Source organism: Phascolarctos cinereus, unplaced genomic scaffold (assembly GCF_003287225.1).
Source record: "Phascolarctos cinereus isolate Bilbo 61053 unplaced genomic scaffold, phaCin_HiC Scaffold_1;HRSCAF=81, whole genome shotgun sequence".
In the NCBI taxonomy this organism is placed as follows: Eukaryota; Metazoa; Chordata; class Mammalia; order Diprotodontia; family Phascolarctidae; genus Phascolarctos; species Phascolarctos cinereus.
In genome coordinates, this window is record NW_027555514.1 from 23,753,965 (window position 1) to 23,771,691 (window position 17,727).

The 17,727-nt window shown below is 40.9% G+C and overlaps 1 long non-coding RNA gene across 1 annotated transcript in view; it reads left to right on the top strand.

Moving 5' to 3' along the window:
- LOC110213145 (uncharacterized) overlaps window positions 1-12,646 on the top strand; it is a 41,148-nt gene extending 28,502 nt beyond the window's left edge. The window contains exon 2 of the long non-coding RNA XR_013486838.1: window positions 12,311-12,646. This is a non-coding gene — a long non-coding RNA (uncharacterized LOC110213145). The remainder of the gene's footprint in view (window positions 1-12,310) is intronic.
- Window positions 12,647-17,727: the final 5,081 nt, after the last annotated feature.

Genomic DNA, 17,727 nt, shown 5'->3' on the forward strand with positions numbered 1-17,727 from the left:
CCCAGATATGTGAAATTATTTGCCCAGAGTCACGCAGATCGGAAGTAGCTAAGGAGAAGGAGGAGGATTTGATTCCAGGTCTTCCTGACTCCAGTTCAGGGCACTATCCACCATTGTCCTGCATTCCAGCAGAGGGATAACCGATTTTTAGCTTTGTTGCAGGAGGGATGCCTTTAAGTTACAGGCTGAAGTTCCCTACCTGCTCTGAGAGCCTGTGGGATTTAATATTTGTTTCAAGTGTAGTAAGCTTACAAATTGGTGATTGAGATGGGGGATTAAGAAGAATTCTTTATATTCACCCAAGCTTTTTATCTGAAGATCATTCCTCCTTTCATCTTGTGAAGTAGGTAGTGTTTTCCTTTCTCCAGGTAAACTGAGGCACAGAGAGACTTGCTCAAAGCACATCTCAAGTGAACCACAGAGATCAGCTAAGAAGGCAGAGCCCCTGCAGCCCTTAACACAATCCTGATGAAATGAGCCCTGCTAGCTTTGACATAATGTGATATTAAGTAACATTTGAAATTATAAATTTGGTTTTCCTTTAATTGTCACTAATCTCTATTTTTCTTTTGTATTTGAGAATTATGCACCTGTCGGCGCCTTTCCTTACAATTTAATTTTGCAAATGTTCTGTTTACGGAAAGCCACGTCCGAGGCAGGGGCTGCTGAGGGTGATGGATTTTTATGGCATTGTTGGCAAACCCAGCGCTTTGTAAATTAGTTAGCCTGTTTTCTGATTTGTTTTTAAAGAGTAATTGTTTGCAGCTGGCTGCAGCAAAGGTTTGCTCTCCTTTCCTGACTCGCCTTGGATGCTTTTTAAAAATTAAGCTGGCTGAGCACGGGGGCACATTCTGGGTTCTGGGACCTCGTCCATCTAAACTAGATTCGTTCCTGTTACAATGTGGAGAATTCCTTCGAGGCCAAGATAGAAACTTCCATCACCCCTTCTTTTCCCCCCAGGAGAAGAAATCTTTCTAGCTATCATCTGTCACCTGTAACTCTCCACTCATTGATCCAGTAGGTAGAAACAATCTTCTACATAAATTGCTGATTTTTGCTTCTCTCTCTCCCTCTCTCAGCAGGCCATGTCCAATTGCATCTCATTAGAAATGATCTACCTGCCACATCCAGACCTTTGAACCACTGCTTTCATGTTTCGTTAATTGCCAACTTTGCTATCCATTAACGGTATTCTCATCTGGTTTGATACCAGGGAATATTGGAGAAGTCCTGGGGTCTTTGATGTCATTGAATTATAGGACAAAGTTGCTCCAAATGGTCATCAGATTTAGGGGATCATGTGGGGCTCATGTCCTAGAAGCTCAGGTTGGGAGGGACTTTATATCCCAACCATTCATTCACTACTGCATTAATTCCCTGGACAACATTCCTGACAGATGGTGATTGAACAACTCTAGAGATGGAGAGCTTGGCACCATGCAGGGATTACTTTGTTTATAAGAACCCTCATCTCCACACTGACAGAAAACCTCCCCTTCCTGTAACTTCCATTGCTAGTCCTAATTCTGCCCTTTGAAAGTGCAGAGAATAAGGCTAATACCTCTTCCACTTGAGAGCCCTTCAAATGGTGGGGACTATGTCATTTTATTTCAATCATATACCAGCCCAGGGATACTACAGGGTTGCAAATGATGAAATAGCATGATATCAGGAGAAACAAAATTGAGGCGGCCCAAAGGTCAGTGGAAAGACCTGTGCTGCCTGTACATTGCCTGCGGCATATCAACAAAAGTTACTACTTGTATGGGGAAGTGGAAATGAGGGAAAAGGGTATGAGCTAATCATATAGCTGGAAGGAAAAGATGAGAGGTCCAAGTGTACCTTGGCAGTCAAGAAACAGCAATGATAAATAAACAAATAAATAAATGGATAGACAGGCAGAGAGGCAGGCAGGCAGACAGACAGACAGACAGACAGACAGACAGACAGACAGACAGATAGATAGATAGATAGATAGATAGATAGATAGATAGATAGATAGATGGATGGATAGACGGATGGATGGACAGACAGACAAGTAGACAGATAAAAGCAGTCAGTGCACAGAGTAACCCTCAGGCAGAGGAGGATGCAGCAGATACAGTGGTGGACTTGGAGTCAGGAAGACCTGAGTTTAAATTCTGCTTTAGACCCTTACTAGCTGTGTGATCCTGGGCAAGTCACTTAACTGGTGTCAATCTGTTTCTTCACTGTAAAAATGGGGATAATAATAGCACCTTCCTCATGAGGTTGCTATAGGAATCAAATTAGGTAAGATATGTAAAGCACTTATAGCACCATATGCACGTTAGCTACCACCGTGATTATTTCATCCTCCATGGAGGACTTATGGAAAGACATGGCCAATAAGGGCTGATAGGAGAAGGCTCAGATGAGTCATGATGGGTCCTCCATGACCAATGGACACAGAAGTATCTCAGTCCTAGTCCATGCCTTTGTGTCCTCTTCAAATTATTCTGCTCAGAGACCCCCAACATGATTCAGTGCCATTCCTTTTGATTCAATTCAATTCAGTTCAATTCAATTCCCTCCAATTCAGTTCAATTGAACAAGCATGTATTAAGCACCACAGTGTGCCAGGCACAACACTAGGTGCTAGAGACAGAAAAACAAACATGACAAAAATCCCCTGCCCTCAAAAAGCTTACAATCGACTGAAGAAAAACAGCTCGCACATACATAAAGAAACAGAAAACTTGTCCAAAATTACTACAGAATAATCTTTTTGAGGGAGGGAGAGTGTTACCGACTGAAGGGGATCAGGGAAGGTCTCCTATAGGAAGTGGCAGAGCCGTGAAGTGAGCTGGGAGATCTAAGAGACTGATGTGAGAAGGGAGAGCATTCCAGGCATGAAGGGTGGAGCTGAGGTTGGGGGTGGGGCAGCTTGGCCGAACACTCTCTAATCTCTCAGGATCTCTTCATCTATTTCTTGCTACCCATCCTTCAAGGCCAAGTTCAAATGCCGCCTCTTTTGTGAATTCCCCACCCATTTGCAAGTTAATTGCTCCCTCTTTGATCTCAAAGCATTTTATTCTATGTGGATGCAGGTTCCAGATTCCAGTATGTTTTATTTATATCTGCCCTCAAGTCATCACTCCAGCTAGATTGTTGGCTGCTGGAAGGCTGGGGCCCCATCTTATTTTTGTATGCTCCCGGTAGGAGCATGACATGCTCAGCCATTATAAACAGTAAACATTTGATAAATAGATGGGTAGATAGGTGTTTGTAAAAGGTTGAGGAGCTGAAGGGTAGGAGACATGCACAAAGAAATACTCTGGAGATTGAAGAGGGGAAGGGAAAGGAAGAAGCATTTATTAAGCACCAACTGTGTTCCAGGCACTATGCTAAGTGCTTTATAAACGTTAGCTTACTTGATTGATTTGAAGAGACAAGAATATGGATAAAACAGAAAACCAATAAGCATTCATTAAGCACCTACTGTGTGCAAGGCACTCTGCTAAATGCTGGAGATACAAAGACAAAAATGAAACAGGAGACAACATCTACATATGAAAGAATATGCAACATGCAAAATGCATTGGAGGTAATTTGTGAGGGAGGAGCGCTGGCAGCTGGAGAAGGGACATACTCTGAGTCTTAGGAAACTGAGCCTTTCTAAGATGCAAGGAGGAGGGAGCGTATGGTAAGCATGGGGAACAACCAGGGCAGAGATGCAGCGTTCTGCTTGAGGTCCAGCAAGGCCGTTAACTGGGCCAGACTCTAGAGTATGGGAAAGGGAGTAGTGTATAGTAAGGTGGAAAGACGAGCTGGAGCCAGGTTGTGAAGTTTTTCAAACGACAAACAGAAGAGTGGAGCATTGATCCGAGAGCCAATAGGCAGCCACTGGACTTTGGTGAGGAAGGGAGGAACATGATTATATTTGTGCTCTAAGAAAATCACTTTGAATACAATGTGGGAATGGATTGAAGGAGATGAATAAGGGGGATCCCTGAAGTTTTGAAATATTGGTGAGCTATTAGAGTCTATCATCATCAATAATGGGCTGTATATCTGGTGTGTCATTTGTGAATGGCCTAACTACGATACTGGCTTTCTACGCACATATTCCTTGATGTCACTATCAGAAACGGAAGCCGGATGAGATGGACCCTGGCCTTAACTTGCATGGCATTTCTGCAGATGACAATTCTTTTTCTTCTATCCAATTTTCCTACTAAGGTGGTTGTATTTCTCCTTCACAAATTACTTTGCACGTGTTTTGTATATTCTTTGATACGCACATATTTTTTCCTGCCTCCTTCCTTCTGGAATGGAAACTCCTTGAGGGCAGGGACTATTTCATTTTTGTCCTTGTATCTCCAGCACCTAGCACAATGTCTTCTACATAAGTAGGTGCTCCATAAATGCTTATTGGTCATCTGATGTAAAGAGTAAAAAGCTCTGGCATTGCTCTGCTGCTCTATAGCTCAGTGACCTTGGGCAAATCTCTTAACTTTTCTGAGTATCCTCTTCCCAGTTTACAAAATGAGAGACACCCTAGATGATCCTAGGAAAACAAAATAGTAGATTTGAGCCTGAAGGACCCTCAGAGGATGGAGGATCCCAGGTCAAGAGCTGGGAGGGCACTTTAGTTATCTAGTCTTTTATTTTACAGATAAGGAAACTGAGGCACAGAGTTGAAGACCTGCCTGAGGCAACACAGGGAGGAAGGGTACCTCTCAGGCCTTAAATCCACAGTCCCAGTCCCCACCTTTTCCTTCCTAGGTTGTATTTCTTTTCAGGTCAGGGGCCCAGAGCTTCAGGAGGCATTGCACTGGTCTGTGTGCCATCAGTTGGCTCTAAGGGAAGAAAATATTTTCTCCTTTGTTTCCTGACCTTTGCAGATGATGGCCAATGATAGATTAGTCTTCTGGGCTATTGCAGCACTGTGGGCCCCTGTTTCGGGAGTATGATGAAGGAGCCTCAGTTTCTTTCCTGAATTGCTGCTGGCAGCTTAGGGCTGTGGATCTTTCCCCTGTGTTTGGCACTGTTTTCCCTTAAATATATTATCTTCTGCATACTCTCATTGACTTGCTCCTGCCACTGTTCTGCCCACTCCGAGCCTCATGGGGTCTTCTGCGCAGTTTGCCCCTGTTTGTCATCTCACTTCCTGGAAGAATCGAATGTCACATGCAGAGTGGAGGATTTCACTGTTCACCTCTGCTTCCTGATCAGTTATTTAAGTACCAAATGAAAGTAGTCTCTTATCATCAACCCCTGAAGGGCTCTTGTTTCAGCCCAGAAGAGGGCCTGTGGTACCTTTTGTGGTGGGGCACACACACACACACACACACACTTCTCTAGTTCTTACTATCCTAGATTTCTAGCTGGACAGGACCCTCACTAATAATCAATCAATCTACAAGATTTATTAAGTGCCTTCTGTGTACCAGGCACTGGGGAGACAGAGACAAAAATGAGAGAGTCCCTGCCCTCAAGAAGTTTACATTCTATTGGAAGAAACATCACTCACACACATAATGATAAGTGTGCTATCTGTTGTTGTTTGTCTTTCATTTCAAAGAGGATCCGTGACATTAACAGTTTGCTTAGCCCTCACACCCAAGGTGCTGGTCCTCCCCAAACACCCAACAGGCCTCAGACCCACCAGTGAGTTATATAGGAAATAAATCAAGATGATGAGAGTAGCTCAGGAAACCAGGAAAAGAGAGTATTATTGAAAGTGATTTGCCTGTTCCCACAGCTAGTAAGAGTTTCAGATTAATCAATGAATTAACGAGCATTTAGGTAGTGCCTACAGCTTGTCAAGTACCGTGTTGGGCGCTAGAGATATAAAGATAAACAATTTAATGCCCTCTGCTCTTAAGAAGCTTACATTCCAACAGGATTTGAAGATAGGTGTCCCAGCTCCCAGCCCAGTTCTCTAACCTCCTGCGCTGTCCAGCCTCTCTCTCTCTCTCTCTCTCTCTCTCCTGGTCTTTCATTTGTAACAAAACTGTCATCCCAATTTCGTATTAACCTATGTATAAAATTAATTTTTGGTGTATCTGTGGGTATTTGGAAGTTGAAATAAATTATGCCCCCGTATTTCTTGTCATCCCCCTCAAACAACTCAATGGTCATTTTTTTTTCCTTAAAAAAGCCATTTACTTTCCTTCATACTTGCTTTAACATAAGTTATCCTAATTAAATTATCTAAACACTGCTGACATCTACCTTTTTACCTGTAAGAGAAATTTTCTGGTCTCAGAGAAGTAAACAGCAAGTCATAAATCATTAGCATTGCAAAAGACTTTTGAAATCATCTATTTCAAACCTTTCATTTTACAGGTGAGCAAACTGAGGCAAAGTGACTTGCTTAAGGTTGCATGGGCAGGAAACAATAGAGCCAGTTTTCAAAAATGCTTTAAAACATGGCAACTCACTCAGAAATTTGGAATGCAAAATCATGGCAAAGGACAGCTTAATGGACCTCGGCAAAATTCAAATAGTCGCTTTCTGGAAATCCCTAAACTTGTTACCATGGTTTCAGTGCTGAAAAAGTTAAAAGGTGGTAGGGGGGAAAAGATCCTCCCCCAAATAATAGAGCCTATAAGGAGAGCATTTGCTAAGATTTTGTTCTAATTACTCAGGTTCTTAGTGGAAAAGGATGCTTCATAATTTATAAGCCAATTCTTGTTTAGTCAAATGAGGTCTTTAATTTGTGCATATTACAGCAACTATAAAATACAATTACACTTTACATAGCAAAACAAATCCATAAAACAAAATGAATGGATCCCTGTAATACACCCTACATGGAATTCTGTTTGGTATTCAAATGAGTACAACTATGAATCAATATCCATTACAACCCTCTGATAAAGTGATCCAGGTCACATCCTGTTATAATGAATTCTGTTGAAACAAAAAGTTCACTCCAGAGAAGTATTTTTACCTCCTGGCCCACAGCCGATGACAACCATACTGTGTTCACTGAGTGTTGGAGCCATGGAATTGGCCACAATGGATAATTCGACAGCAGAGAATTCCACAAATGGGTTTCGTCTCGGTTCTTGTTTATAACTAGTGACTTACTAAACTCTAAAGCAAAGACCATCTACTAAAGTCTAGGGGGAATACATAGCGACAACGAGACGCAAACTCAGGTAGTCTGACCTTAAATCTAATATTTGTTCCAACATAGTAAATTGTTCCCCAAAGCCAACAGTTAAGGATTCCATACTAAAATTATTGGTGGGACCAATGACCCTTTCTTTTAACAGCCTTAGAATGCAGGGAGATGTATATCAGTGGGCCACTTTATGGCTGTGTGGCCCTGGGCAAGTGACTTGACCTTTCTGAGGCTGTATTTCCACTGTCAAATGAGGGTAATAATACCTGCACTACTTACTTCGCAGACTGGTTGTCACCTCAGAGCATGATTCTAATGTGAGTTATTATGGCCGTGATGAATAAGAATGAGTCTTGGAGTAAAGTGCTCACTTACATGAGATAACCAAACTCCCCGGGGGGCACCAGGAAACCACTTAGTAAATTGCTTTCCCCAAAGGAATTAGCATCAATGCTGTCTGTAGTTTATCTTAACACAAGAGCAAGAAGATAAACAGCAACCGTGAGTCAGATTAATGACACAGCTTTCTTGTTTGAAGGCTTCCTTTTTATATTAGTATATTGTAAATTACGTGTTGGTGTTCAGCCTTTTTCAGTCGTGTCCAACTCTTCATGACCCTGTTTGGGGTTTTCTTGGCAAAGATACTACAGTGGTTTGCTATTTCCTTCTCCAACTCATTTCACATTTGAGGAACTGAGGCAAACAGGATTAAGTGATTTACCCAGGGTCACACAGCTAGTAAGTGTCTGAAGCCAGATTTAAACTCAGGTCTTCCGAGCTCTAGGCCCAGTGTTCTAGCTACTGTACCACCTATCTGCTCATTTTAAATTAAATATAGAAGTGATCTTAGGAATCCTCTAGTATCCCTTCATTTTATACTTAGGGAAACTGAGATGCAGAGTCCGTGTTCAACCAGCTAGTTAGTGGCAGAAAATCTGTGTTCTCTAAGAAAGAATCCAATGTATTACAGTACAAATGCAGCGATGCAACATCAACTCGCAACACAGAGAGGGAATGCTGCCTCAAAAAGAAAGGAATCCTATGTCATAAATGATGTTTTCCAATTGTCTTCCATTTATATGCGACCAAGATATGTTTCTACAGGGAAAAATTTTGGATTTTAATCCAAGCCAAGGCTCGATTCCCCAGGGCTTGTTTTCTTCCCAACTTCCTTCTTAATTATTTGGAGACTAGCTCACTGGTTAAGTCCGTCCTTCATGGGGGGCGGGGTGACCGGGGGTGGGGAGTAGTGGTTGAGATAGGGTTACTATGTTTGGGAACATATGAACTGCTGGGCGGTGCCGAAGGGCAGAGAGAGCAAAGTCTGATGGGGGCGGCTGAGTCTCTAGCTGGCATGGTGGACCGCACCTAGGACAACATGGGCTGGTCACAATCTGGGCTTCATGAAAACCAAAGTAAACAAAATATAAAGATTGACGCTGAATGGAATCAAGTTGTTTCAATCAGACGGTTGACTCCCTCATATTCCTTCAGTGCTGACTTCCTGAATTTCAGGCTCTGCAGCTCCTGCCTAGTAAGAAGATTTCCACTCATCCCAGTGTGTTGAGTCTCAATGAACCAGTGTGGCTTTTTGGTTCACTCTTATTGTCTTCTAAACAGGAAATGAGCCAGGCTTCAGAAGGCATGACAGTGGAATATCCACTGGCCATCAAGGCCAACTGCCCTGAAGAGTTCATTAGTTTCCCTCCCATGCTGGGATTTCTTGTTTTTATTTTTTATGTCCAGATCTATGATTTTATCTCTAAAGGGAACTTGTGTCATAGAGATTCCTTCAATTGATACAAATCAACAACTTGACCCTAATTTAGCGAGCTGTCTGAGGCAATGAGAGATTAGGTAACATGCTCAGGGTGACAGTATGTTTGGGAGGCAAGGTTTTTCCGGACTATAAGGGTGGAGCCTAACCATTAAATAAGTCTTCTGTTTAGTCAGCAAATGTAAATAGAAAAAAAAAAAGGAAATCCACAGTGAGTGCTTAGAAAGTAGCTCACATATCTTTTGTGCAGAATTCTGTAGTGTTTGGAGGAGACAGAGAGTAGACAGGCAGGATTTTGACACAGTAAGGCCCCATGAGGTGAGTGTTTCTGGATGATTTTGCCCTTGTGTTTATCAGAATGTTTTCATTTACCAGTGAGTTCTCCTCAAAGGGTCTTGTGGACCAAGTTGGGGAGCAGAGCTTCTTGAGGTCTTGGGTCCAGAGAACAATGAGAATTTGATCGTTATGAATCAATCACAAGGTCAGCCAGAGAAAGTTGCAACCTTGAGAGAATCTTTGCTCTTTCAGAATATACTGGCATCAGAAATCAGGAGATTTTGACAGTCAAAGGTCACAGGACCCTGACAATAGGCAACATTACTAGGAAAAATAGCATTGGTCTTTGGTGATCTATGAGACAGAATTGGAGATCCATTCTGAGATCCATGAGACAGCTGGCCTCATGTTCAAAGGTATGTTTTTCTTGCTATGTTTATTGCTTTCTGTGTGGATGCTGGCTCTCAATCTAAGAAAGAAGGGAGTTCTTAAAAAGCCATTTTTATGTATTCAAATAAGACTCCACCTTAACCTGAGCGAGGAGCTACCATTGCCTTCTCTTGTTCCTCTCACTCCAGGTGCCATGTATTGCTTCCATGTCTTACACACTCCTCTCAGAGATGATAACCCCTCTTTTTAAAATATGAGTCTTTCCAGGAAAAAAACTTGAGGCCATTAAATGAACTCTGCAATTTTGTGAAGGCAATGGAGCCCAATCAGCTTGTGTTCAGTTTTGTACCCAACTCCTGGGTGAGCTGCAGTGTCTGGTAAAGATCTATGTGCTGCTGGACAAGCTCTATCAGTTGTTCATTTAACAACATATCTTAGCCTGGGCAAAAGACATTCTTCATCCACTTGGTGTTTCCTGTGTGGATACTTACAATGAATTCTTTTGAGTGACTAAGGATCTTACTTGGGAATGAACCCTAGGCCACTTCCACCTCTAAAATGCTATGATTCTATCATTTTAAATATCGACAATCGAACAATTCACTAAGCAGTTATGAATGCAGTGCTCTGGGGCTTGATGCAGTCAACATAAAGTAATTCATACAGTATTTGGAGGACCTCACTATGTATGGGACAGGACATTTTTTTTCCATTTGGATCACGGGCTGGATTCCCTTTATGATGCTACAACCACCATTGGCTATTATATATTTTCCTGTTTTACTCTCTCTGACTTCTCAGACCAAAAATCTGCACCTGGCAAAATTGAAATACAGTATGAATTTTTTTTTTTGGCTTTTAGGCAATTGGGGTTAAGTGACTTGCCCAGGGTCACACAGCTAGTAAGTGTCAAGTGTTTGGTCTGAGGTCAAATTTGAACTCAGGTCCTCCTGACTTCAGGGCCGGTGCTCCATCCACTGTGCCACATAGCTGCCCCTAATACAGTATGAATTTAAAGTGATCAGTTTAGTCTTTGATTTGTAAATTCTTGTGATAAAATAGCAAAAAATATTGGGCATAGGGTCAAGAAAACTTGAGTTAAAATCCTACCTCTGATACTTACTAACTTTGTGACCCTAAGCAAGTCACCACACCTCTTTATCCTCAGTTTACTCATTTGTAAAATGAAGAAATTGAAATTAATGTCCTTTAAGGTCTCTTCTATGATCCAAGTCTATGATCTCTCTCTCTCTCTCTCTCTCTCTCTCTCTCTCTCTCTCTCTCTCTCACTCACACACACATGTTGTTATGTATATGTATTCTAAAACTTAGGGCAGATTTAAATTATTAAAATGTTTGGGACATCTTGTATGTATACATATAAAAATAACAGTGTACATATATGTATACATAAATAGTTGAATATAATATATATTCTGTTATTAACTTAGTATATTGTATATTATATTCTGTTCTAACCTAATGGTTATATTGTTATTATTGTTATATTGTATATATTGTATTGTATTATATGTTGTTATATTGTATTATATATCATAATATACGTACTATGTTATTATTCAATTGTGTCTAGCCCTTCATAATCCCATTTGGAGTTTTCTTGGCAAAGATACTAGAGTGGTTTGCCATTTCCTTCTCCAGCTTACAGATGAGGAAACTGAGGCAAACAGGGTGAAGTGACTTGCCCAGAGTCACACAGCTAGGAAGTGTCTGAGGTCAGATTTGAACTCAGGAAAATGAGTCTTCATGACTCCAGGCCCAGCATTTTCTATTCGTTATGCTATCTAGCTGCCTGTATAATACTGGATCATTCATATATCATGTGATCATAGATAAAATATTATTTCAATGTAGTCTACATCATAATACTATATAATATAATAGTATATTATATAATATTATAATGGTGCACAATAGTGGATTATAACATACTCAATTATTCATACTATTTATGACTGCATATATATGCATATATATATATGCATATATATATATATAATCATATAAACATTGGTAATCGGATCATAGATTGAGAACTGGAGAGGACCTTGAAGGTCAACTATTTTAGTGTGTGTATATATATATATATATATATATATATATATGTGTGTGTGTGTGTGTGTGTGTGTGTATACACACAGTTATATATATACACATATGTATATAAGTTATATGTGCATGCATGTATATACATACATGTGTATAAATTACAGCCCGAGGGCTGCTTTGGTGGGCCCCTGCAGGTCATATGTTGTGCAGACCTGGTGTATGCACACACATACACACACTCACATCTTATGGACTTGGGAGTTCCCTCCAAAGATAAAGATCATGGTCTATTCATACTTACCCCTCCTGCATAACTCTCCTCCATATCTTCCCCAAACTGGGGTGAGGGTCTTCCCAACATGTTGAAGGCCTTCCTTGTTTCCTCCTGGTGCCATTGGGATGCTATCCAGAATCTTAAATCTAGAGCCACCCTCTTCATTTTATACAGGAAGAAACTGAGGCCTGTGTAGTAAACCAGCTTTCCAAGATCACTCAACATCTATATGACAGAGCTTGGTTTGAACCCAGATCCTCTAGACTCCAAAGCCCCCTCTCTATAGTCCCACACTACTGGTTGTGGTAGATTGTCTTGGACATGAGAATAGCTGTGTACTGAGCCACATGCTTGGCACTCACCTACAAGTGGGTATCCCATAATTTTCCTCTTCTGGCATCTTACCCTGCTGCTCTTTTGTTTGCAGAAAAGGATCATTTTGAGGGGCATCATAGACTGACAATTCCACCATCTGTTGTCATTTCAACTATATTATGGGTCCACATGCTATCAGTGGCTTGGTAATCTTAATTGCCAGCTCACAGATGCCACCACTATCCGGATGCGACGCCATGAACAGAAGGCAGGCGTGTAAGTTCAGACATGAAGGCTTTCTCCACCAATACAAATCTGGAGTAGAACAGAATTCCTTCCAAGCATCGTTGGCTGAAAGAACTGTGTTCTCATTGAAAGTGAGGAATATGGAACCAGCTACTGTCTAATGACCCTCTGACATTCCAATAAAGACCTTTTTGTTGCAGTAGATATATTATCCTTCATTGCTTCTACTTCAGTTTCCAGATCGAGTAGCACTGGGAGAAGAAAGCTGCTCCAGGTAGTCTGGCAGGCTAGTAGTCTGGGAGACAATGGGTATGGGTCGGGGTTGGAGTTTCCCACTCCATCACTTAAACCCAGCCTATAATCAGATTGTCAGAGTTAAGAAGAGGGTGAGGATCCCTGAGAATGTGTAGGGATTAGTTAAATAAAATGAGGATTTTCATTTTGTAGAAGAGAATACAATGGGGGGAGGGAATAACTACTGATTTTGGATTCAGGGAACTTGGGTTCAAATATTGCCTGTAACCCTACTTCTGTGACCTTGGACAAGTCATGTATCCTCAATGGACTTCCATTCTGTCTTCTGCAAAATGGGAGAGTTGTACTACTTTGTCTCATTTCTAAATCTTTAGATTCCTAGAAATGTCATATAGGATCAAACTTATTCTCTTTGGCCCCAAAGAGCAGTACTAGGAGTAAAATCTGGAAGTCACAGAGAGGGAAATTGAGGCTTGATATGAGAAAATGTTACAGAACAAATCCTTTTATTAAGGGTTTTGTTCTGTGAAGTTTGGATTCAGCCCAAGGGTGGCACTTGAGGACCTAGAGGGCCACATGTGGCCTCGAGGCCTCAGGTTCTCCACCCTTGACCTAGATGGTCTTACCTTAGATTGATAAGTAGATGACCAGATGGTCTTTCATGTCCTTTGCAGCATTAACTTACTGGTTTTTCCATAATCATTTTTGTCTTTGTGCCCCCAGAGTTTAGCGCAGTGCCTGGCCCATAGAAAGTACTTCATGAAAGCTTGATTGACTAAGAGTAGTATTTGAGATTTGGGCGCTCCCCTGATTTCATTTCAGAAATAATCCTGAAACGTTCTAGGTACAGTCCCACCTGAAGGCAGGGGGCAGAAGATGACCTCTGGGAGCCTGGCCCTGCACCCTGGTCAGCACCAGTCATGTCTAAGAATATTTAGCAGCAGCCAGCAGCTTTCTCTCTTCTCTACACTAAAAAATAGCTGACATGCCAAAGCTGGCAGCCCTGATTCAGGATCAAGACATTCTTGCTTCTGCCTCTGTGGCCATCTCAGACAAAGTTCAGGCATAGATGCAAGCCACATCTCCCACCACTGATCTTCGAATAATCTCGGGTGAGTCACTGGAGCTTCCAACCAGACTCTGCCCACCAGGGTGGTGTGCCTTCTTTGTGTGTTACTTCACCCTCACAGAACACGCTTGTCAAAGGTCCAGAGCACACCGGACAGATGTGTGATGTCAATGCATGGAAAGCTGCATTTTCTAGGTCGATGCTGAGGAATCAAAAGGAAGATTCTTTACTCAGTGCTGAATGTTTTCTGCAGCCAGTTTCCTTGCCATTCAAAGGGCTGTGGCCTTTACAGTGAAATGCTTTTCCTAGTTGTGCTTTTTTTTTTTTCTTCCCCTCCTTAACCAGATCTTGAAGCTATTTTGGTAGAGGACATACTTACATTGTGACCTGAGACAAAATCTCAGGCAGGTTTTGGGGGAATTGCTTCTGCCCTCTGATGGCTCCCATACTTGCTTGCAATAGCTTTTTTATTATTACTAATTTTGACTGGGGATATTGTTTATGACAGTATCTCTCCTCTCCCCACAAGGTCAGACCATCCAGTTGCAACCCAGAGATGACCCGTGCTTCATTTTTCCTAGCATTTATAAATTTATATTTATATTTATATTAAATATAAATATAAATTTATATTACATTTTTAAAAATTGTGTTGATATTTTTGTTTTCACATGAGCTACATTTCCCAATATATTTTTTGCTCCCTTCTCTCTCAGAGAGAACAAGTATAATGAAAATAAATATATATTTATATAGACATAAAATGAATAAATAAAACAAATGTAAAATATATACATTTTTCTTTTATTTTTATAACAAAGAATAAAATAGGGGGAAAGCATGTCAGTAAAACTAATGAATATTTCCAGAGACAGAGAGGTTTGAATTCATATGTAGTCTTCTACATTCATAGTCTCCCACCTCTGCTAAATCAATCAATCAATCAATCAATAAAGTGTGGAGGGGGGACAGGAAGGAGCTTCTCATGCCTCCTCTTTGGGGCCAAGCCCCATCATTATAATTTCAAAGCATTCAGTTTCAATTGTTTTTGTTGCTGCCATCATTTCCATTTACATTATTGTAGTCATTGTATATATTGTTTTCCTGGTTTTGCTTACTTGACTTTGCATTAGTTCATATAACTTTTTTCATCTCTTTCTATGCTTATCATATTTTCATTACATTGTATTTATGTACCACAGTTTGTTTAACCATTCTCCAAGTGATGGACATGGACTTTACTTCTTGTTCTTTTCAACCACACAAAGTGTTGCTGTGAATATTTTGGTCCATATGAAGACATTCTTTTTGACATTGACCTCCTTAGGGTATATGTCAAGCAGTGGGATGTTTCTGTTAAGTGGTATAGACATTTTTTTGTCATTTTCTTAGTATAATTCCGAATTACTTTCCAAAATGAATAGAATTTATAGCTCCATTAAGAGTACTAATTAGTATGCCTGTCTTTCCACAACCCCTCCAACATTGACTTTCTCCGTATTTTGTTCTCTGTATCAATTTCTACATTCCATTTTCCCTTATCTGTCTGGAGATCAATAAAAAATTCCCAGATTGGTAAGTGACCCAAAGTACTATAAAGAGATGTGTGGTAGGAGTATGTAGGCTGCAGTATGTTATCATCAATGTTGCTGTTGTCTGTCCTTCATTCTTGAAGGGGTCCATGTCATGAGGAAGGTGATGTCATGACCTGCAAGTGAATTGGATTTAAGTGAGGGAGGGCTGTGCCTCCCAGCCTCACTATCTCCTCTGGAGACATCTGGGTCCGGTGGCAAGTTATAGGTCAGGACAACTGGAGATAGCCCTGGGTGCAGTGGAATGCTTCGGCCTTTTTAAGCTAAGGTCTTTCTTAGGTCTCAGTTTGATTGAGGCAACACCCATTCAGTGACTAAGGTCAGGTAAGAAATGAGGCAAAAAATGGCCTGTTTTACCTAGTCAAAAAAAATAGTGACTTAGATAAGCAGTCACATAAAATATTTGGAGACCATGTAATCCAACAGAAAGAACATTGGATTTAAAGTCAGAGAACCTGGCGTAAAGGATTAATTCCTACTCTGATGAAATCATGGATCCTTCACATAGGATGAGAAGGTATAGGTGGGTCATTTATCTGCACTGGTGGAGTAAACACCTTCATTGACAAGACTATTGATATGTCCAATAGTTATTAGTCTCACAGTGGGCTTGCCTTAACTCCCTTTGGGAGTCTGGGAAGATTCCATTAATTTACCCTGCTGCTATGACACTATGATGAATTTCAGGAAAAGATAGTGGGTGGTATAACAGTAAGTGGTGATTGTGATCCCTATCAAAGCAGTGCATGTTAATTGCAATTTATAACTTTTTTTCTGGGGCTCTATTCGGCATCCTAGGCTCAATCAATCTGAATTCTTTATAGGTTCAATTTTGCTTAATGAGGAACCGATGAAATTCAAAATATAATTAGATATAAATTGAGTTTTGATATGATTCTAATTGGAATGAAAGATTTTACCATTGCAGGAAAATAGTTCTTTTTGGTGATGTCATTTGGAGATAAGGAAGTGATCTGTCATATATTTGCTTGTTCCTATGGACTGTCATTGATGGGGAGTAGGGTCATGCCTTTACAAAACAATGCCTGATAGAAATACGAGACTATTCTCTGGACAGTCACTATGGATCTAGGGAATGCAAGAATGGAGTCCTGAGTTCATGTAATAATGTTGATGACAGACAGCATTTCTAGAAGACTCTAAGGCTTAGAAGGGCACCTAGGTGGTGCAGTGCATAGGTCCTGGAGTCAGGAAGACTCATCTTCCCGAGTTCTAATCTGGCCTCAGACACTTATCAGCTATGTGACCCTGGCCATGTCACTTCACTCTGTTTGCCTCAGTTTCCTATATCTGTAAAATGAGCTGGAGAAGGAAATGGAAAATCACTCCAGTATCTTTGCCAAGAAAACCCATATGGGGTTATGAAGAGTTAGGCATGAATGAAATCACTGAAGAACAACAGCTTAGGCTTACAAATCAATTTATAAGTAATATTATTTCATTTGATCCATACAACCCTGAGAGGTAGATATACCCATTTTTTACAGGTGAGGAAATTGAGTTAGACAGAGGCTAAGTGACTTGCCCAGGGTCATATAGCTAATAAAGGTCTAAGGCTGGTTTTGAACTCAGATCTTCCTGACTCCAGATCCAGCACTCTATTCACTGCCCTGCATTAGTGTAACTAATGTAATAGGTAACTAATTTGGACATTTTAGCCCAGAAAATAAGTGGAACTCACTGAGAAGCACTGGCTCTTTATTGCCTTAAGGTCAAACTACCAAGGCCTCATCCTGGGCTTCAGGGGCGCCATAATCTAGCTCCTACCTGCCTTTCTAGACTTACCTCGTATTACTTGTCTTCACAAACCCTATAGCAAGGTGCAGCAGTAGATACAGTATTAGACCTGGAGTCAGGTCTAATATCTAAAATCCTGGAATCCAGCCTTAGACCTTTACTAGCTGTGTGACCCTGGGTCAGTCACTTAACCAGCCTGCCTCAGTTTCCTCATCTGTAAAAATGAAGATAATGACAGCATCTACTTTCCAAAGATGTCTTACAAATGAAATAATGTTTGTAAATTACTTCGTAAACATTAAAGTCCTTTATACAATGCTATTATTGTTGTTGTTGACATTGTTGTTGTATTCTGCCCAAATTGTACTACTAGCCGTTCCTCCAATCTGATGTCCTATTTCTCACCTCCATACATTAGCAGTGGCTCACCTCCATTCCTGGAGTGCACTTTTTCCTCACTTCTACCTCTTATAATCATTCAAAAGAGCCATGTGGCTCTTTCCACCCTGCTGCTCTGTGGTTTTTGGGCATCCCAAGTCAAGAGAAGGACAAAGGAAAGGGGACTTGGGCAAGCCTTAAAGCCTTATGAGCCAAGCTTTCATTATTAGC